The sequence below is a fragment of the Acipenser ruthenus genome, chromosome 3 (assembly GCF_902713425.1).
Source record: "Acipenser ruthenus chromosome 3, fAciRut3.2 maternal haplotype, whole genome shotgun sequence".
Lineage (NCBI taxonomy): Eukaryota > Metazoa > Chordata > Actinopteri > Acipenseriformes > Acipenseridae > Acipenser > Acipenser ruthenus.
Window position 1 is genome coordinate 52,500,010 of NC_081191.1, and position 16,457 is coordinate 52,516,466.

Genomic DNA, 16,457 nt, shown 5'->3' on the forward strand with positions numbered 1-16,457 from the left:
TGTTGAAGCTGACACCCTGGGATCCTTCAAGAAGCTGCTTGATGAGATTCTGGGATCAATAAGCTTCTACCAACCAAATGAGCAAGATGGGCTGAATGGCCTCCTCTCGTTTGTAAACTTTCTTATGTTTTTATGTCAAAGACGGACTCTTTCCTTGTCCAGTCCACAGGCCAGGGCACTTGTAATTTTGCAGTGGCCCTCTTAATTAATGACAAGAGCTCTGCCATCAGTGATACATGGACTGGTAATGGGCTATCAGAGTCTACCTCTTCAGAGGGGAAGTCTGGGCCACCAGCCTCATTAGAGGCAGCAGTGGACAGCATATCCCCGTGGTGCCTGTTGTTCCAAGGGAACGGGCAGAGCAGTGAACTCACGCATTAAAAGCACTGTGCCCTGATGGTAAACAGCTGCCCAGAGTATCTCCATTTGTTCAGAGTCAGCCGATCTCTTAGAATGGTGACTCTTCCTCCTCCTCTTTTTAGGAGAAGGAGGAGGAGGAAGGGGAGAAGGAGAGGCAAAGGAAGATGAAGAAGACTAACAATGGCTTCTTATGTGGGCTCTTGCCTTGGGCAGTTTTCCTATTCTGCCTTGGCACAGAGCTATCTCCAGAGGATGCAGCCACGTCTTTAGCAGGTGATGGGCGAGAGCCCTGCCCAAGAGAGAAAAAAATCTGTTTAATTGTAAAGTAAAAATACAATGTTTCAAAAATAATTATTATCGCGTTAGTAGCAAAATATATGCAGATAAAAGTAACCGGTATCTGTATGCTCTCCCGTCAGGATCTGAAAGGAAAATTATACTGGTACGTGTGTCTGCAGTCCTTTTATGCTCTTGCGGGGGTAAATACCCATTTGGTAATGGTAACATTTCGTACTTGATAGGGAACTATAATAATCCGGTTTTCTTTAAAATGTTTACAGTGATTGAAGGTAAGGACATAGAATTATGTATGTTTGAGCATTTTATTAATATTGTTTGCTGTAAATGAAATCTGCCAAAGTGTTTGTGATGACATTCAACAGAAATAAAAGATATGTCAGTCATTCATCAGTGAGTTTAAGCATTTATTTTGAATACAGTCTGTTATCTTAAATACTAGTAATTCAGACTGTACCCTGTTTAGCAGGCCACAATTATTTTCTGTGGCCTCTAGAATTCCTTGTTGTGTTAAATGATGAAACTGTATGATAGATGAAAATAGAATGGGATGTTTTTCCACACACTGAGGTCATTAACTTCTTGAGCTTTTGTGCTCATTAGCATTCACAACCATTACATTTCCTATTCCAGACTGTCTCAAAGTATTTCTACTGGATTCCACCGAGGGTTTTGGGAAGGCCATAAACAAAGATTTTAAAACTGATTTGCATGTTTACAGCACTACACTGTAACCATTATCCTTCTGTTCTTGTTTCTTGGGAAATTGTTTAATTGTTGTATACAGAACATTCACAAACACTGCCAACCACATCACAGGGAGACAGGGCCGCCAAGAGCCGTCATGGGCCCCGGGGAAGGATTGGTATGTCCCGCTGCCGCCCCCTGATCATTTCAACCGATACAGTATTATGATAATGGGTTTGAAGGAAACTGTCAACGACGCCTAGAAGTTTCAATATCTCAATTACAATCTGCAGCAGGATAGTTTATTATTTCTCAAAGTAGTTATGTTTAAGTTATTTACAGTGTTCAAACTTTTTTTTTTAGGTAAGTGAATAAATATTTTTTTTGTACAAACTCCATGTGTAATAGTCATTAAATCGGAAGCTTACTTAACATCAAATAACATACGTTTTTAGCATAAATTACATTTTAATGGTGCTATATGCTATTTTATTTATCCCGTGCCAAAAATAAACCACTCATCTCTGCTTTTAACTAATAGCCAGTATTGGTAAATATATTTGTATTTTAAGCAATATAACCGATCATTCTCTAATTGTGTTTATCACCAGCTGAAGAAAGTACTGTGCAGGGCTAGGTGTTTTAAAATATTATATATATATATATATATATATATATATATTAAAAAAAATTCCCCCATCAGGGCCCCCCTTCGAGGCGTCGGGCCCCGGGGAAATTTCCCTGTCCTCTCGGTGGGCCTGCAGGGAGATTGTCAACTGAATTTGTTGAAAGAAAACATTATATGCTCAAGAGGCATCTTGACAGTAACAATAAATACTTTAGCAGGGCTAAATTGGCAAAAGAAAAGGGCAAGGCCAAAATGGCCTTTAGTTCAATAAATTTGTAGAGGGCAACACTAAACTTAATTCAAGGCAAAAGTGTAGGATGTTGTGTAATTTTGCATAGGATTCAAGTATAAAACTAATTATTGGGCACAGAAAGAAAAACAGAGTTTAAATTAATCATAACTAGTTATTTATTCAGAAAATGCTGTTTAGACAGGGCTCCAGACTAACTTTTTGCCTTAGGAGCCAATGGCTCCTAGGCCAAAAAAAAAATTAGTCGGCAAAACCAATTTGTTGGATGACATTTCAGGAGCAGCGTAGGAGAAGTACAAGTGGAAAAGTACAGAGCAGTTAGAAGCAGTTTGAAAGCTGGTTGACAGCTGCACGAGCTAAACTAAACTTCCAAAAAAAAAAAGTTAACCTTAGTAGCCTTCACTGTTCCTGTACGTTTTTTCCTTTTAGTTTCGTTTTCTCTCACTGCTCACTCTCTCCTCTCTAACACCCACTCAGTACTCCACCCAGAGCGCAGAGAGCTGCAGGCTTATATGCAGGTGACCATCTCCCAATTAGCAACAAAATTAATCACTTAATTAATTCGGGAGATGGCCACCTTCTGCACGAGTTTATTAATTACTCCTGGCAGAGGACGAGCACCAATCTCGCCTCTGCCAGAACACGTTTTAAAATAAACAAAACAAAACCGCACGGCGCCTCGCCATCATAAATAATAAATACATAAACAAATAAATACAAAATAACACAGGGGCGGAGGGGGAAACCCCATTCTAAATTAAAGAAATATATTTAAACAGCAGGACTTACTACCGCCCTGCTACAGACAGCTATTAAATGTATTTATCTAAATGCTAGAAGTCTCAGAAACAAAATGTTAGAACTTGAAGCTACTGCACTAACAAGTAACTACGATGTGATAGGTGTTACAGAAACTTGGATGTCTGAAAATGATGGTGACAAATACAATATTAGTGGGTACACACTGTATAGGAAAGACAGGCAGGACAGAAAAGGCGGAGGGGTAGCGCTATACACAAGATATAGTCTTGAAGCCCAGGTGTTAAATCTGGACAAAGAAAACAACGCTGAATCAATATGGGTCAGAAAAATTGACAAAAATTCAAAGGGCATAAAAATAGGAGCATGCTATAGACCGCCAAATTCAGACGCTGAGCAAAATAATCTGTTATACAATGACATTAGAAATGCGTGTAGAAAAGGAGAAGCCATACTAATGGGGGATTTCAACTTCCCCCGTATAAAATGGGAAAATCCGGTGGAGAACACGACGGAAGAAACTGAAATGGTGGAAATGACTGCTTCCTAAAACAATTTGTCAAGGCACCGACTAGAGGTGAGGTATGCCTTGATTTAGTCTTTTCAAATAAAGCCAGAATAACTAAAACAGCCATTTGCAAACTCAGACCACAACGTGGTCTCATTTGAAATATTTTTTAAAACCCCAAAAGTAATGACTAAAGCTAAGGTTTAAACTTTTAGAAAAGCAAACTATGAAGGTATGAAACAGAGACTAACAGAAGTAGATTGGAGTAAAATAGAGAAAACATCCACAAAAAAGGATGGCTGTTTTTTAAAAATGTAGTACTAGAGGCGCAAAACAATTACATCTCAAAAGTATTATTATTATTATTATTATTATTATTATTTATTTCTTTGCAGACGCCCTTATCCAGGGCGACTTACAATTGTTACAAGATATCACATTATTTTACATACAATTACCCATTTATACAGTTGGGTTTTTACTGGAGCAATCTAGGTAAAGTACCTTGCTCAAGGGTACAACAGCAGTGTCCCCCACTGGGGATTGAACCCACAACCCTCCGGTAAATAATAATAATAATAATAAAAAATGATTTCCATTACACGAGAGTAGATAAAGTTAAAACTTCATGCTGATTTGAACTCGGCTCTCGCCAAGATAAGCACCAACTAAGACGTAGCTTTACAGTAAACTAATGTGATCCATATGTGTCTCCATCCATTTACGTTTCCTTCCATATGATGATGTAGACATCCTTCTGTCTGGTGTTAATGGCTGAAGTGTAATGCTGGCTCCAGGGATCAGCTTATTTTGCCTCCCTGGCGCATCAGCACACACAACGGCTGCGATGCTGGCTCCGGGGATCAACCACAGTGCGGCCTCCCCAGCGCATCAGCATGACAACCGTCTGGATTGAGCTAAGTAGGGTACATCTCTGGGGTTTTCAAGTGGGCACCTTCCATCCTCAGTGTTTCGTCGACTAGCCCACGACACCTCAAGAGGGCTCGACGGTGATTCTGGCATCCCAGCATCACCCCCCTCCGTCCCCCACTCAACTTAGCCCAGCTTACTTACCTGTACATCAGCGTTTCTTTCTTTCTATTGTGCTTGAGATCCCCAGCCAGAATCTTTCCGTCTCAACCACAGCCAGTGCTGCTCCTCTCTTCTGCTTCAGATAAGTTCTTCACTGTGCGACGCAACTCTTGGCCACTGAATCCAACGTCTCTGAGAAACCGGGTTGTAGAGTGTGCCACAAATCCTCGACAACCCACTTCCACTGGGTAAACCCGAACTCTCCATCCTCGCTGTTCCGCTTCAGTGGCTAGTTGAGCATACCGCAGTTTCTTCCTCTCATACGCCTCATCTACAGCATCCTCCCATGGCACTGTTAACTCTACCAGGTGAACAAGGCGTGCTGATCCAGACCACAAGACAATATCTGGTCGAAGGTTAGTGGTGGCAATCTCAGGTGGAAAAATAAGCCGTTGACCAACATCTGCCAGCATTTTCCAGTCTCTAGCAGCTTCCAGTTGTCCTGGGCGAGGATTGGTTTTAACACCTTTTCTTGGTGGTTGCTCTCCTGGGCGGAGGAATGTTGTCTTTTGTGTGTAATATTTTGATGGAACAGGTGACAACTTATTGGTCATGTTACGCTTGTCTTCCAATGCTAAGGCCAAACATCGCAGCACCTGGTCATGGCGCCAAGTAAACCGTCCTTGGCTAAGAGCCACCTTACATCCTGTCAAAATGTGCCTTAATGTTGCAGGTGATGAACACAAAGGACATGAGGGATCCTCTCCTACCCAGAGGTTTAGGTTCTGTGGTGATGGGAGAACATCATATGTTGACCTGATGAGGAAACTGATCCTGCTCTGTTCCATTGACCATAGGTCTTGCCAGCCAATCTTGCGTTGTTCCACACTCTCCCATCTCATCCATTCTCCCTGCTTGGCCTGGGAAATGGCCTTTATACACCTCATCCTCTCCTCCTGCTTTTGCACCTCGTTGACTACCAGCTTCCTCCTTTGAGCTGGGGCTGCCTTGTGCCATGTAGGAGGAGCTGAACTGAAACCAAGACCCCCTCTTCCATGCTGAACTTGCCCCATGATATCACCAATTCGAAGGGCAGCCTTTGCATCTTCTACAGCTTTCTTTGCCGCCCACTTTCTTCCAGTTTTCAACACAGGTGCTGCCTCCCTTACGCATTTATCGCGTGACTCTACTAATAATAATAATATCCAGTCTTGATCAAAGACTACATGGCGATCTGATTCAAACACTCAAAATCCTAAAAGGTATAGACAATGTCGACACAGGGGACTTTTTTGACCTGAAAATAGAAACAAGGACCAGAGGTCACAAATGGAGATTAGATAAAGGGGCATTCAGAACAGAAAATAGGAGGCACTTTTTTTACACAGAGAATTGTGAGAGTCTGGAACCAACTCCCCAGTAATGTTGTTGAAACTGACACCCTGGGATCCTTCAAGAAGCTGCTTGATGAGATTCTGGGATCAATAAGCTACTAACAACCAAACGAGCAAGATGGGCTGAATGGCCTCCTGTCGTTTGTAAATCTTCTTATGTTCTTATGTCAAAGATGGACTCTTTCCTTGTCCAGTCCACAGGCCAGGGCACTTGTAATTTTGCAGTGGCCCTCTTAATTAATGACAAGAGCTCTGCCATCAGTGATACATGGGCTGTCAGAGTCTACCTCTTCAGAGGGGAAGTCTGGGCCACCAGCCTCATTAGAGGCAGCGGTGGACAGCATATCCTCGTGGTGCCTGTTGTTCCAAGGGAACAAGGGGGACAGGCAGAGCAGTGAGCTCATATGTTCTTATGTTCTTATGGTAAAACTACAAAATATGGTTTAAAAACACTGTGGTAAACTTTTATAAGGGTTTGTGACAAGGTAAAGCGATCCTATACTGCAATTCAACCTCCCAGCCTTCAGAGGGCTGTGAATCGACCACGAGGTTCTCAACTAGGATCACGTGACGCAGGACTGACATCAGGGGGCTGAAGTCCCGGTTTGATTGACGGGAGGCTTTCACCGCTGGGGCGGCAGTCCAGATACAATGGTCTTTGTTGGCAACGGCAACCCGGGAACACGCTGGAACATTCTCGAATCGGCCGATGATTAGAGCGCTGCTGATTGGAGGGCGTTCCCTTGTGTATATAGGGCCCAGGTGGTAACAGCTCAGGGTTGGTTTGTGGAAGGAGACAAGCACACTGCTTGTTAAAAGAGGACGCTAACACTCTGTGTGCACTTTTTATCAAATAGATCCAGAGAGAGAGAGAGAGAGAGAGAAAACCCAGCGGGACGCTGACTCTTCCCACAAAGTGAAGCCCTCCAGGAAGCTTTAAAAACTTTAAAACAGTCTTCTTTTGTTTATTGTAAGTCCTTGGTTATGTTCAAGACTTTTTAATTTAACCAAACCGAATACCATTGTTGGTAGGAGGGGAGGGTTTTCTTGCAGTTATTTTATTAATTTATGTAAAGAAAATATAATCTATAAAGGAACTTATATGATCTTTAAAGGAACTTGATTTATTAAAAAAAGAAACGTGTGAACAGAAAGCCTGTGGAATTATAAAGATTTGATTTGTGAAAGATAATAAACAGAAAATAAGAGAACATTCCAGAGACTCAATAAGGCAGGAATGCTTCATCTTTCTTGAACATTGGAGCACATTCTACAAAAAGGACTATCTATATCGGCGGGACGGACTGCACTTAAATAAAAATGGAACCAATCTACTCAGAGAAAGGATCCTTGAGGAGGTCCAGAAGCATTTAAACTAGAAAGGAAGGGGGGAGAAAACAAAAAAACAGAAGGGAGACCACATCAATACAAGAGCAACAACAGGTAAGACAGTGTCACAGATGGCTTTGTGTGGCCGAGAGTGGGTCTTTTGTATTCGTGGCTGGAGCCTTAATTACCTATTAATAAATTACCTTATTAAGGCTCCAGCCACATTCCCACGAGAGTTATAGGCAAGGGGTTTTAACCCCATACCCACCTACTACACATTACAAGACCGGCTCTCTCGCCAGTTTCGAACAGTAAATAATGAAACACAGACGGTGCTCGACCACCCGCACATAAACACAATAATGATTAGGACGGACGGCTTTGTCCACCCGCCTACAAATACAATAACAATAACAATAGCAATAATAATAATAATAATACAAAACATACACATATACAAATAATAATAATACAGGGGCGGGGTGTACGCTGTCACAGACAGCCATTAAATGTATTTATCTAAATGCTAGTCTCAGAAACAAAATGTTATAACTTGAAGCTACTGCACTAACAAGTAACTACAATGTGATAGCTGTTACAGAAACTTGATTGTCTGAAAGTAATGGAGACGAACATAATATTCGTGGGTACACACTGTATAGGAAAAACAGGCAGGACAGAAGAGGCTGAGGGGTAGAGCTATACATAAGAAATAGTCTTGAAGCCCAGGTGTTAAATCTGGACGAAGAAAACGATAAATCAATATGGGTCAGCATACCTGGTATTGAACAGTTTGTGTACAGGCACTCCAGACACATGAGGAAGGTTTTTGAAACCATGGAACAATTCCATTCTGATGCACCAGACTCTTTCCAGGAACGAGAATACTTGAGGGAAATATGTGGACAGAAGGAACAAACATGTTGTAGACCATTAGAGTATTTAAAGGGTTAAACTTTGCTGTAATGATCTAGCACAATAAAGAATGTGAGACATTTGTAACAGTGTAGCTTGGAAAGAAATAGGCCCCTGGACACCATAGTAACATCTGAGAAGTTTTGGGGGGAGGCAGACTCGCCAGAATTCCTGAGGCTGGAATAGGCCTCTGAATAAATAAGAGACAGGCAAACATGGATGCAACTGGTTCTCAAGGTCAGATGTTGGACAACAGCCTAACCTAGTTGCTTTTCACAATATACAAAAGGAACACCTCAGAATTTGGTTAAAATTGTGAGAATCTTAAGGATGTAAGGAGAACTTGACCAATTGGATTGCCATTGAAGAAAGAGGAAAGGTCAATCAATTAACTGATTTGGTCTGCTGGCACTGGTCAAATTTATAGCAAGAGATTCCCACAAGACACTGAGCAAGACTGGTTTGTCTGACTAGGAATACAGACAAACTCTACGGCAAGCTGACCCTCTGACGCAAGTGGAACCACTGACTATTTAATCATATCCTGCATTGACTACAAGACAAAAATTGAGTATTCCCAGTTCATCAACTGCAAAGAATTAACATAATCTAAATGAGGGGATGTGATTTATATATATATATATATATATAAATATAGTTGGTTCCAGACCCTCACAATTCTCTGTGTAAAAAGTGCCTAATATTTTCTGTTCTGAATGCCCCTTTATCTAATCTCCATTTGTGACCCCTGGTCCTTGTTTCTATTTTCAGGTCAAAGAAGTCCCCTGGGTCAACGTTGTCTATACCTTTTAGGATTTTGAATGTTTGAATCAGATCGCCGCGTAGTCTTCTTTGTTCAAGACTGAATAGATTCAATTCTTTTAGCCTGTCTGCATATGACATGCCTTTTAAACCCGGAATAATTCTGGTTGCTCTTCTTTGTACTCTTTCTAGAGCAGCAATATCCTTTTTGTAACGAGGTGACCAGAACTGAACACAATATTCTAGGTGAGGTCTTACGAATGCATTGTAAAGTTTTAACATTACTTCCCTTGATTTAAATTCAACACTTCTCACAATATAGCCGAGCATCTTGTTGGCCTTTTTTATAGCTTCCCCACATTGTCTAGATGAAGACATTTCTGAGTCAACATAAACTCCTATGTCTTTTTCATAGTTGCCTTCTTCAATTTCAGTATCTCCCATATGATATTTATAATGCACATTTGTATTGCCTGCATGCAATACTTTTCAGTTTTCTCTATTAAATGTCATTTGCCATGTGTCTGCCCAGTTCTGAATGCTGTCTAGATCATTTTGAATGACCTTCGCTGCTGCAACAGTGTTTGCCACTCCTCCTATTTTTGTGTCGTCTGCAAATTAAACGAGTTTGCTTACTATACCAGAATCTAAATCATTAATGTAGATTAGGAATAGCAGAGGACCTAATACTGATCCCTGTGGTACACCACTGGTTACCTCACTCCATTTTGAGGTTTCTCCTCTAATCAGTACTTTCTGTTTTCTACCTGTTAACCACTCCCTAATCCATGTGCATGCATTTCCTTGAATCCCTACTGCGTTCAGTTTGAGAATTAATCTTTTATGCGGGACTTTGTCAAAAGCTTTCTGGAAATCTAAATAAACCATGTTGTATGCTTTGCAATTATCCATTTTCAATGTTGCATCCTCAAAAAAGTCAAGCAGGTTAGTTAGACACGATCTCCCTTTCCTAAAACCATGCTGACTGTCTCCCAGGATATTGTTACCATAGAGGTAATTTTCCATTTTGGATCTTATTATAGTTTCCTTAAGTTTACATATAATAGAAGTCAGGCTTATTGGTCTGTAGTTACCTGGTTCAATTTTGTCTCCCTTTTTGTGGATAGGTATTACGTTTGCTATTTTCCAGTCTGTTGGTACAACCCCTGTGTCAAGAGACTGTTGCATGATCTTGGTTAGCGGTTTGTAAATAACTTCTTTCATTTCTTTGAGTATTATTGGGAGGATCTCATATGGCCCAGGGGATTTGTTTATTTTAAGAGCTCCTAGTCCCTTTAACACTTCTGCCTCTGTTATGCTAAAGTTATTTAAAATTGGATAGGAACAGGTCGACATGTCGGGCATGTTGTCCGTGTCCTCCTTTGTAAAAACCTGTGAAAAGTAATCATTTAAGATATTTGCAATTTTTTTTCTTCATCTATGATTTTGCCATTTGTGTCTCTTAGACATTTAACCTCCTCTTTGAATGTTCTCTTGCTGTTATAATATTGGAAAAACATTTTGGAATTGGTTTTAGCCCCCTTAGCAATATTGATTTCTATCTCTCTCTTGGCCTTTCTAACTTCCTTTTTGACTTGTGTTTGCAGTTCCAAGTACTCTCTCTGTGTACTTTGTTTTTGGTCCCTTTTAAACACTCTGTAAAGTGCCTTTTTTCGCTGAATATTTTTTTAAATTGATCTATTAAACCATTTTGGTCATTTTGTTTTAGATTTAGATTTGTCTGCTTTTGGGATGTAATTGTTTTGTGCCTCTAGTACTACATTTTTAAAAAACAGCCATCCTTTTTCTGTGGATGTTTTCTCTATTTTACTCCAATCTACTTCTGTTGGTCTCTGTTTCATACCTTCATAGTTTGCTTTTCTAAAATTGTAAACCTTAGCTTTAGTCATTACTTTTGGTGTTTTAAAAAATACTTCAAATGAGACCATGTTGTGGTCTGAGTTTGCCAATGGCTCTCTGACCTCTGTTTTAGTTATTCTGTCTTCATTATTTGAAAAGACTAAGTCAAGGCATGCCTCCCCTCTAGTCGGTGCCTTGACAAATTGCGTTAGGAAGCAGTCATTTGTCATTTCCACCATTTCAATTTCGTGCTCCTCACCGGGTTCTCCCATTTTATGTGGGGGAAGTTGAAATCCCCCATTAGTATGGCTTCTCCTTTTCTACACGCATTATACAAAAAACTTTTGCAACCCATAAGAAGAACACCATTGCACTTATACTCTTCAATGTCAACACAATTACACAGACCATTGGAAAGTAATAACTGCTGAAGATTGAAACAGATTGCTCACACGGCGCGGCGGCCATATTGGAATGTACGTTGAAATTTGAACTCCTAGGGCGTGCCGACAGGGTCTTAATTATAATGGAACACGTATAGGAAGTCATATGTGCTCTATGAAAAAATGCCATCGCCCGTGACCTCTGACCTCTCAAAGGTCAAACTTGATGCATGACATCAACATACGCAACTGGCTATAAAACTGCCTATAAGTTTTTATCAGCTGCACCAAAATGCACGAAATTTGAGACGGATGTAGAGGACTATGTGATGTTGTGCCATGGTCAATATGGCGGCCTTTGGTCACATGGTGTGGCAGCCATCTTGGATTTAATGAAAATTGAGCAATTTTCAAAAGTCTTCTCATATTTGAGCCAAAATTGATACAGTTAGGACAGTTGTTATGATAACGTTTCATCTATATTAACCAATGCGCTTAAATGTCACGATAACTGCTTGGAAGCCTTCATAGTTGCTAACAACTCTAGTTATTATTATTATTATTATTATTATTATTATTATTATTATTATTATTATTATTTTTCCGCACAAACAACATCGCAGAGTTATGAAAACGCATACGTAAGTAGATGCCTATGGCTGGACAATCAGACTGGCGTCCCCAAATGAAAAAGTCACATGGTTCAATCGCCATCTTGGATCTCGTGGAAATTTGGGGAATTTTTCAATACTCTTGCCGTTAAAAACAACTTAAGGTGGAACTATGACAATGGCAGCAGATAGTGCAGCAATGGCCTATAAAAAACATATGTTCAATCGAGGTTGATTGAACAATTACTTTGCCCGCTACGCTGGATTGGCGCCAAATATTCAACAATCTTCTTGTCTTAAACCGCACCGTCAATCGACCCCTAAATTGGCACGCATGTTCATGACCAGGTCCTTTCTACCGTTTCCACACTTTTTCGTTACAAAACATGGCCGCGGCGCGCAAATAACCATTTCACGACGGCTCTATTTTCATACATTCATGCATAAATCCAAGGTGCAGTACGTAGTGGAAACTTTATATGACCATAGAGACTCACGTGAAGTACTAGTGATATGAAAATGACACATTTCGGTCACATGGTTTGGCGACCATATTGATAATCGTGAGACGTAATTGTAAGTGACTCTGCAGCTGATGCATAGTTCACACACCCGAGTCTCTGTAAGTCGCCTTGGATAAAGGTGTCTGCTAAATAAACTAATAATAATAATAATTTTGCAACCCATAACAAGAACACCATTGCACTTATGCTCTTCAGTGTCAACACAATTGCACAGACCGTTGCAAAGTAATAACTGCTGAAGATTGAAACAGATTGCTCACACAACGCGGCGGCCATATTGGAATTTACACTGAAATTTTAACTCCTAGGGCGTGCCAGCGGCCATATTGGAATTGACGTTGACATTCTAACTCCTAGTGCGTGCCGACAGGGTCATAGTTATAATGGAACACGTATAGGAAGTCATATGTGCTCTATGAAAAAATGTCATCGCCTGTGACCTCTGACCTCTCCTAAAGGTTAAACGAGATGCATGACATCATCAACATACGCAACTGGCTATAAAACTGCCTATAACTTCTTATCGGCTGAACCAAAACACATGAAATTTGAGACGGATGTAGAGGACTATGGGATGTTGTGCCATGGTCAATATGGCGGCCTTTGCTCACATGGTGTGGCAGCCACCTTAGATTTAATAAAAATGTCAGGCAATTTTCAAAAGTCTTCTCATATTTGTTAGAAAATTGACACAGCACAGTTGTGATGGTAACGTTTCATCTATAATAATCAAGGCGTGTACATTTTACGATAACTGCTTGGAAGCCTTTATAGTTGCAAACAACTCTAGTTATTAGGCTTCCAAGCCGTAGGCTGGGGAAGCCTATTGTTTTTGTAGGATTATTAGGCTTCCAAAACTCTTGCAGCTGCATCAACGCTGGGAGGAAAAATGCAGCTCGCGCACACAACACACACACACTCGTGCAGAAGGTGGCCATCTCCAGAGTTAGTTAATTGTTTAAATTGTTGCTAATCGTGAAATGGTCACCTGTATAAAAACCTCCAGCGCATCCAGTTCGTGCTGGGGAGTTCAGAGAAGGAACGACAGCGACAGCGGAGAGTAGAAATAAAAGAAAGACAACACAATTTAAAAAGGAACCGCCAAAGCTACTTCCCAGCCTGACTTTAAAGGACCTGTGGTGTATTGTGTTCGTCATTTGTTTTGTTTATGTTTTATTTTCGCTCTGTGAGCAAAGTGTTTGTTTAACCTTTTATTTTATTATTTAAAAACTAGCACGCCGCGTCTTGCCTGCAATAATGCCTCTTTGTTTTTTTGTATGCGTTTCTAGTATAAACCTACCGCCACAATGTGTTGACAAGTCAATGGGAAAATTCAAAGTCTCGAGAAGTTATACACAGTTTGTAAAACTTATGAACAAACGTTTTATTAAAGCTACCATGAATATAATTTCGACAGAATGTTAATATATGTCAGTTACGTTCTACCGTTTATTCTAATTACATTATGGTGTATTTATAGGGCTGTGTTTACAGATAAATCGGCTCTGATTCAATAGTATCTACATACGGAATTCAAGTGAATGGGTATACTGTACTGACAAAAATACTTACTGATATTGCGTCTTTTTTTTTCATTTCATAACATTCATAGTTATAATTATGACCTGATAAAAACCACAATCGCAAATCCTCAATAGGTGGCAAGGAAGCAGTCAGTGTATTTAAAAGACGTATGGAGTTTTTTTTTTTTTTTTTAATGATCACAATATACATGATTAACCAAGGTGTGCAATATAACTAATGTGTAATATACATGATTAACCATTTGCGGTCCTATGTTGGACCTGGTCCGACATCGCAATTTTCCCTTTCCGGTCCAATGTCGGACCCTGTCCGACATCATCAAAAAGACGCAAAAAACAGGTCTCTAGTCGTTTTTTCTCCGGAAAAAGCTGAGAAAACCATTCAATGGCAGAGTGAGACCGATAGGAGCCGAGAGGAACCAAAAAAAAGGGCGTATCTCATGAATACCGATAGCCCCGACACCACATAAATAACACGGACATAAACAAACAAGATAGCTGCTTCCGCATCCAGCGCTCAAAGAATATCACAGACATTTGCAGAGCTTTTTTTTTAGATGTTATAGTAATAAAATAATGACTTGAATCGCATTATTGAGGAGTTTGGTGATAAAACGAGTGATCAAGAGATGATTTATCGGTATGTACTATTATTAAGAGTTTTTTGAAAAATATAGCGAACAAGGGGTGGGGTGGGGCTGGGGATGTACTGTGAGTGTCTTGTTGATATGCAGTGCCTTTTAACCGTTTTACTGTGAACAAATACTTTTAAACAGCGCGTCTAAATAAACTGTGCGTGTGAGACCCACTGAATAAATGGACCGCAAAGGGTTTTTAAGGTGTGCAATATAACTGGGCTACTATTGATGTGCAATAATTACTATTTATGTGCAAACTATAAGAGTTTATCAAGTGTGCAATATGATGTTTTTGATTCAGCCAGCTATAATGTTTGTTGGGCCAGATGGTTAACTATTGAGTGGTATAATATAACTTTGGATGTGGTTTATTATGAAATAATTTGTTTATTTGAGCCAACTCTCCAAAAGGACTATTACCTGCAGAGCACCATAAATGCTCCATATGTACTGTCTCTCTGGGTCCTGTTCCAGCTTCTTCTCTCCTCTGTCCTGTTTATAATTCCTCGGCATAGGATTCGAGTGGTGTTACTCATGAATCGTGCACATGTTATGTCCAAGTAGCGGTTTGCTGACAATTACATATGGTGAATTGTGTATTTGCCAGGCACCCCTAATAGCCAATCGTTATACAATTACCACTTTCTATTGCTTTAAAAAAATGCACAATAAATGATAGTGGCATTAAAATGTACAAAAAACAATACATGATGTAGATTTTATTTAATATTGCAAAATTAAGAATAGGGCACCACACACTTGCACACGCTCACAAACGCACACAAACTCAAACAGAGCGATTTAGAATTTATAACAAAGTTAGCCTATTATATGCATTATTTTCAAAGTATATATGACTGCATACTATTTTGTGTGCATCCAAATAAAATTTCAATTGCCTACTAACCAATAATTCAAGTATGTGTGCCAAAATTGACAGTTAGCACAGTTGTGATGATAACGCTTAATCTATAATAACCAATGCGCTTAAATTTCACGATAACTGCTTGGAAGCCGTAAAGTTGCTTGCAACTCTAGTTATTATTATTTTTCTTCTTTCTACTGAGACCTCATCGCAGGTTTATGAAATTGGGTGTCTAGGTAGCTGGCTATGTGCAGATAACCAGACTGGTGTCCAAACTTGTGCAAGTCACATGGTTCGGCAGCCATATTGGATTTTGCGGAATTTGTTAAAATGACTATGTATCGGAAACCGCTTACTGCAGAGTTCTGAAAATTGCTATACATGTTGAGGGATAGTCCATGATTAACTGTTGTGAATATGAAGCTGATTGGTTGTGTGGTTTGGCAACCACATTGATTAATGACATAAAATTACCATAAAAATATAAAATCATCAAAATTCAAACATCTTCAATATGGGTCAGAATAATGGACACAAATTCAAAGGGCATAATAATAGGAGCATGCTATAGACCACCAAATTCAGACGCTGAGCAAAATAATCTGTTATACAATGACATTCGAAATGCGTGTAGAAAAAGAGAAGCCATACTAATGGGGGATTTCAACTTCCCCTGTATAAAATGGGAAAACCTGATGGGGGGCACGACGGACGAAATTGAAATGGTGGAAATGACAAATGACTGCTTCCTAACGCAATTTGTCAAGGCACCGACTAGAGGGGAGGCATGCCTTGACTTAGTCTTTTCAAATAATGAAGACAGAATAACTAAAACAGAGGTCAGAGAGCCATTGGCAAACTCAGACCACAACATGGTCTCATTTGAAGTATTTTTTAAAACACCAAAAGTAATGACTAAAGCTAAGGTTTACAATTTTAGAAAAGCAAACTATGAAGGTATGAAACAGAGACCAACAGAAGTAGATTGGAGTAAAATAGAGAAAACATCCACAGAAAAAGGATGGCTGTTTTTTAAAAATGTAGTACTAGAGGCACAAAACAATTACATCCCAAAAGCAGACAAATCTAAATCTAAAACAAAATGGCCAAA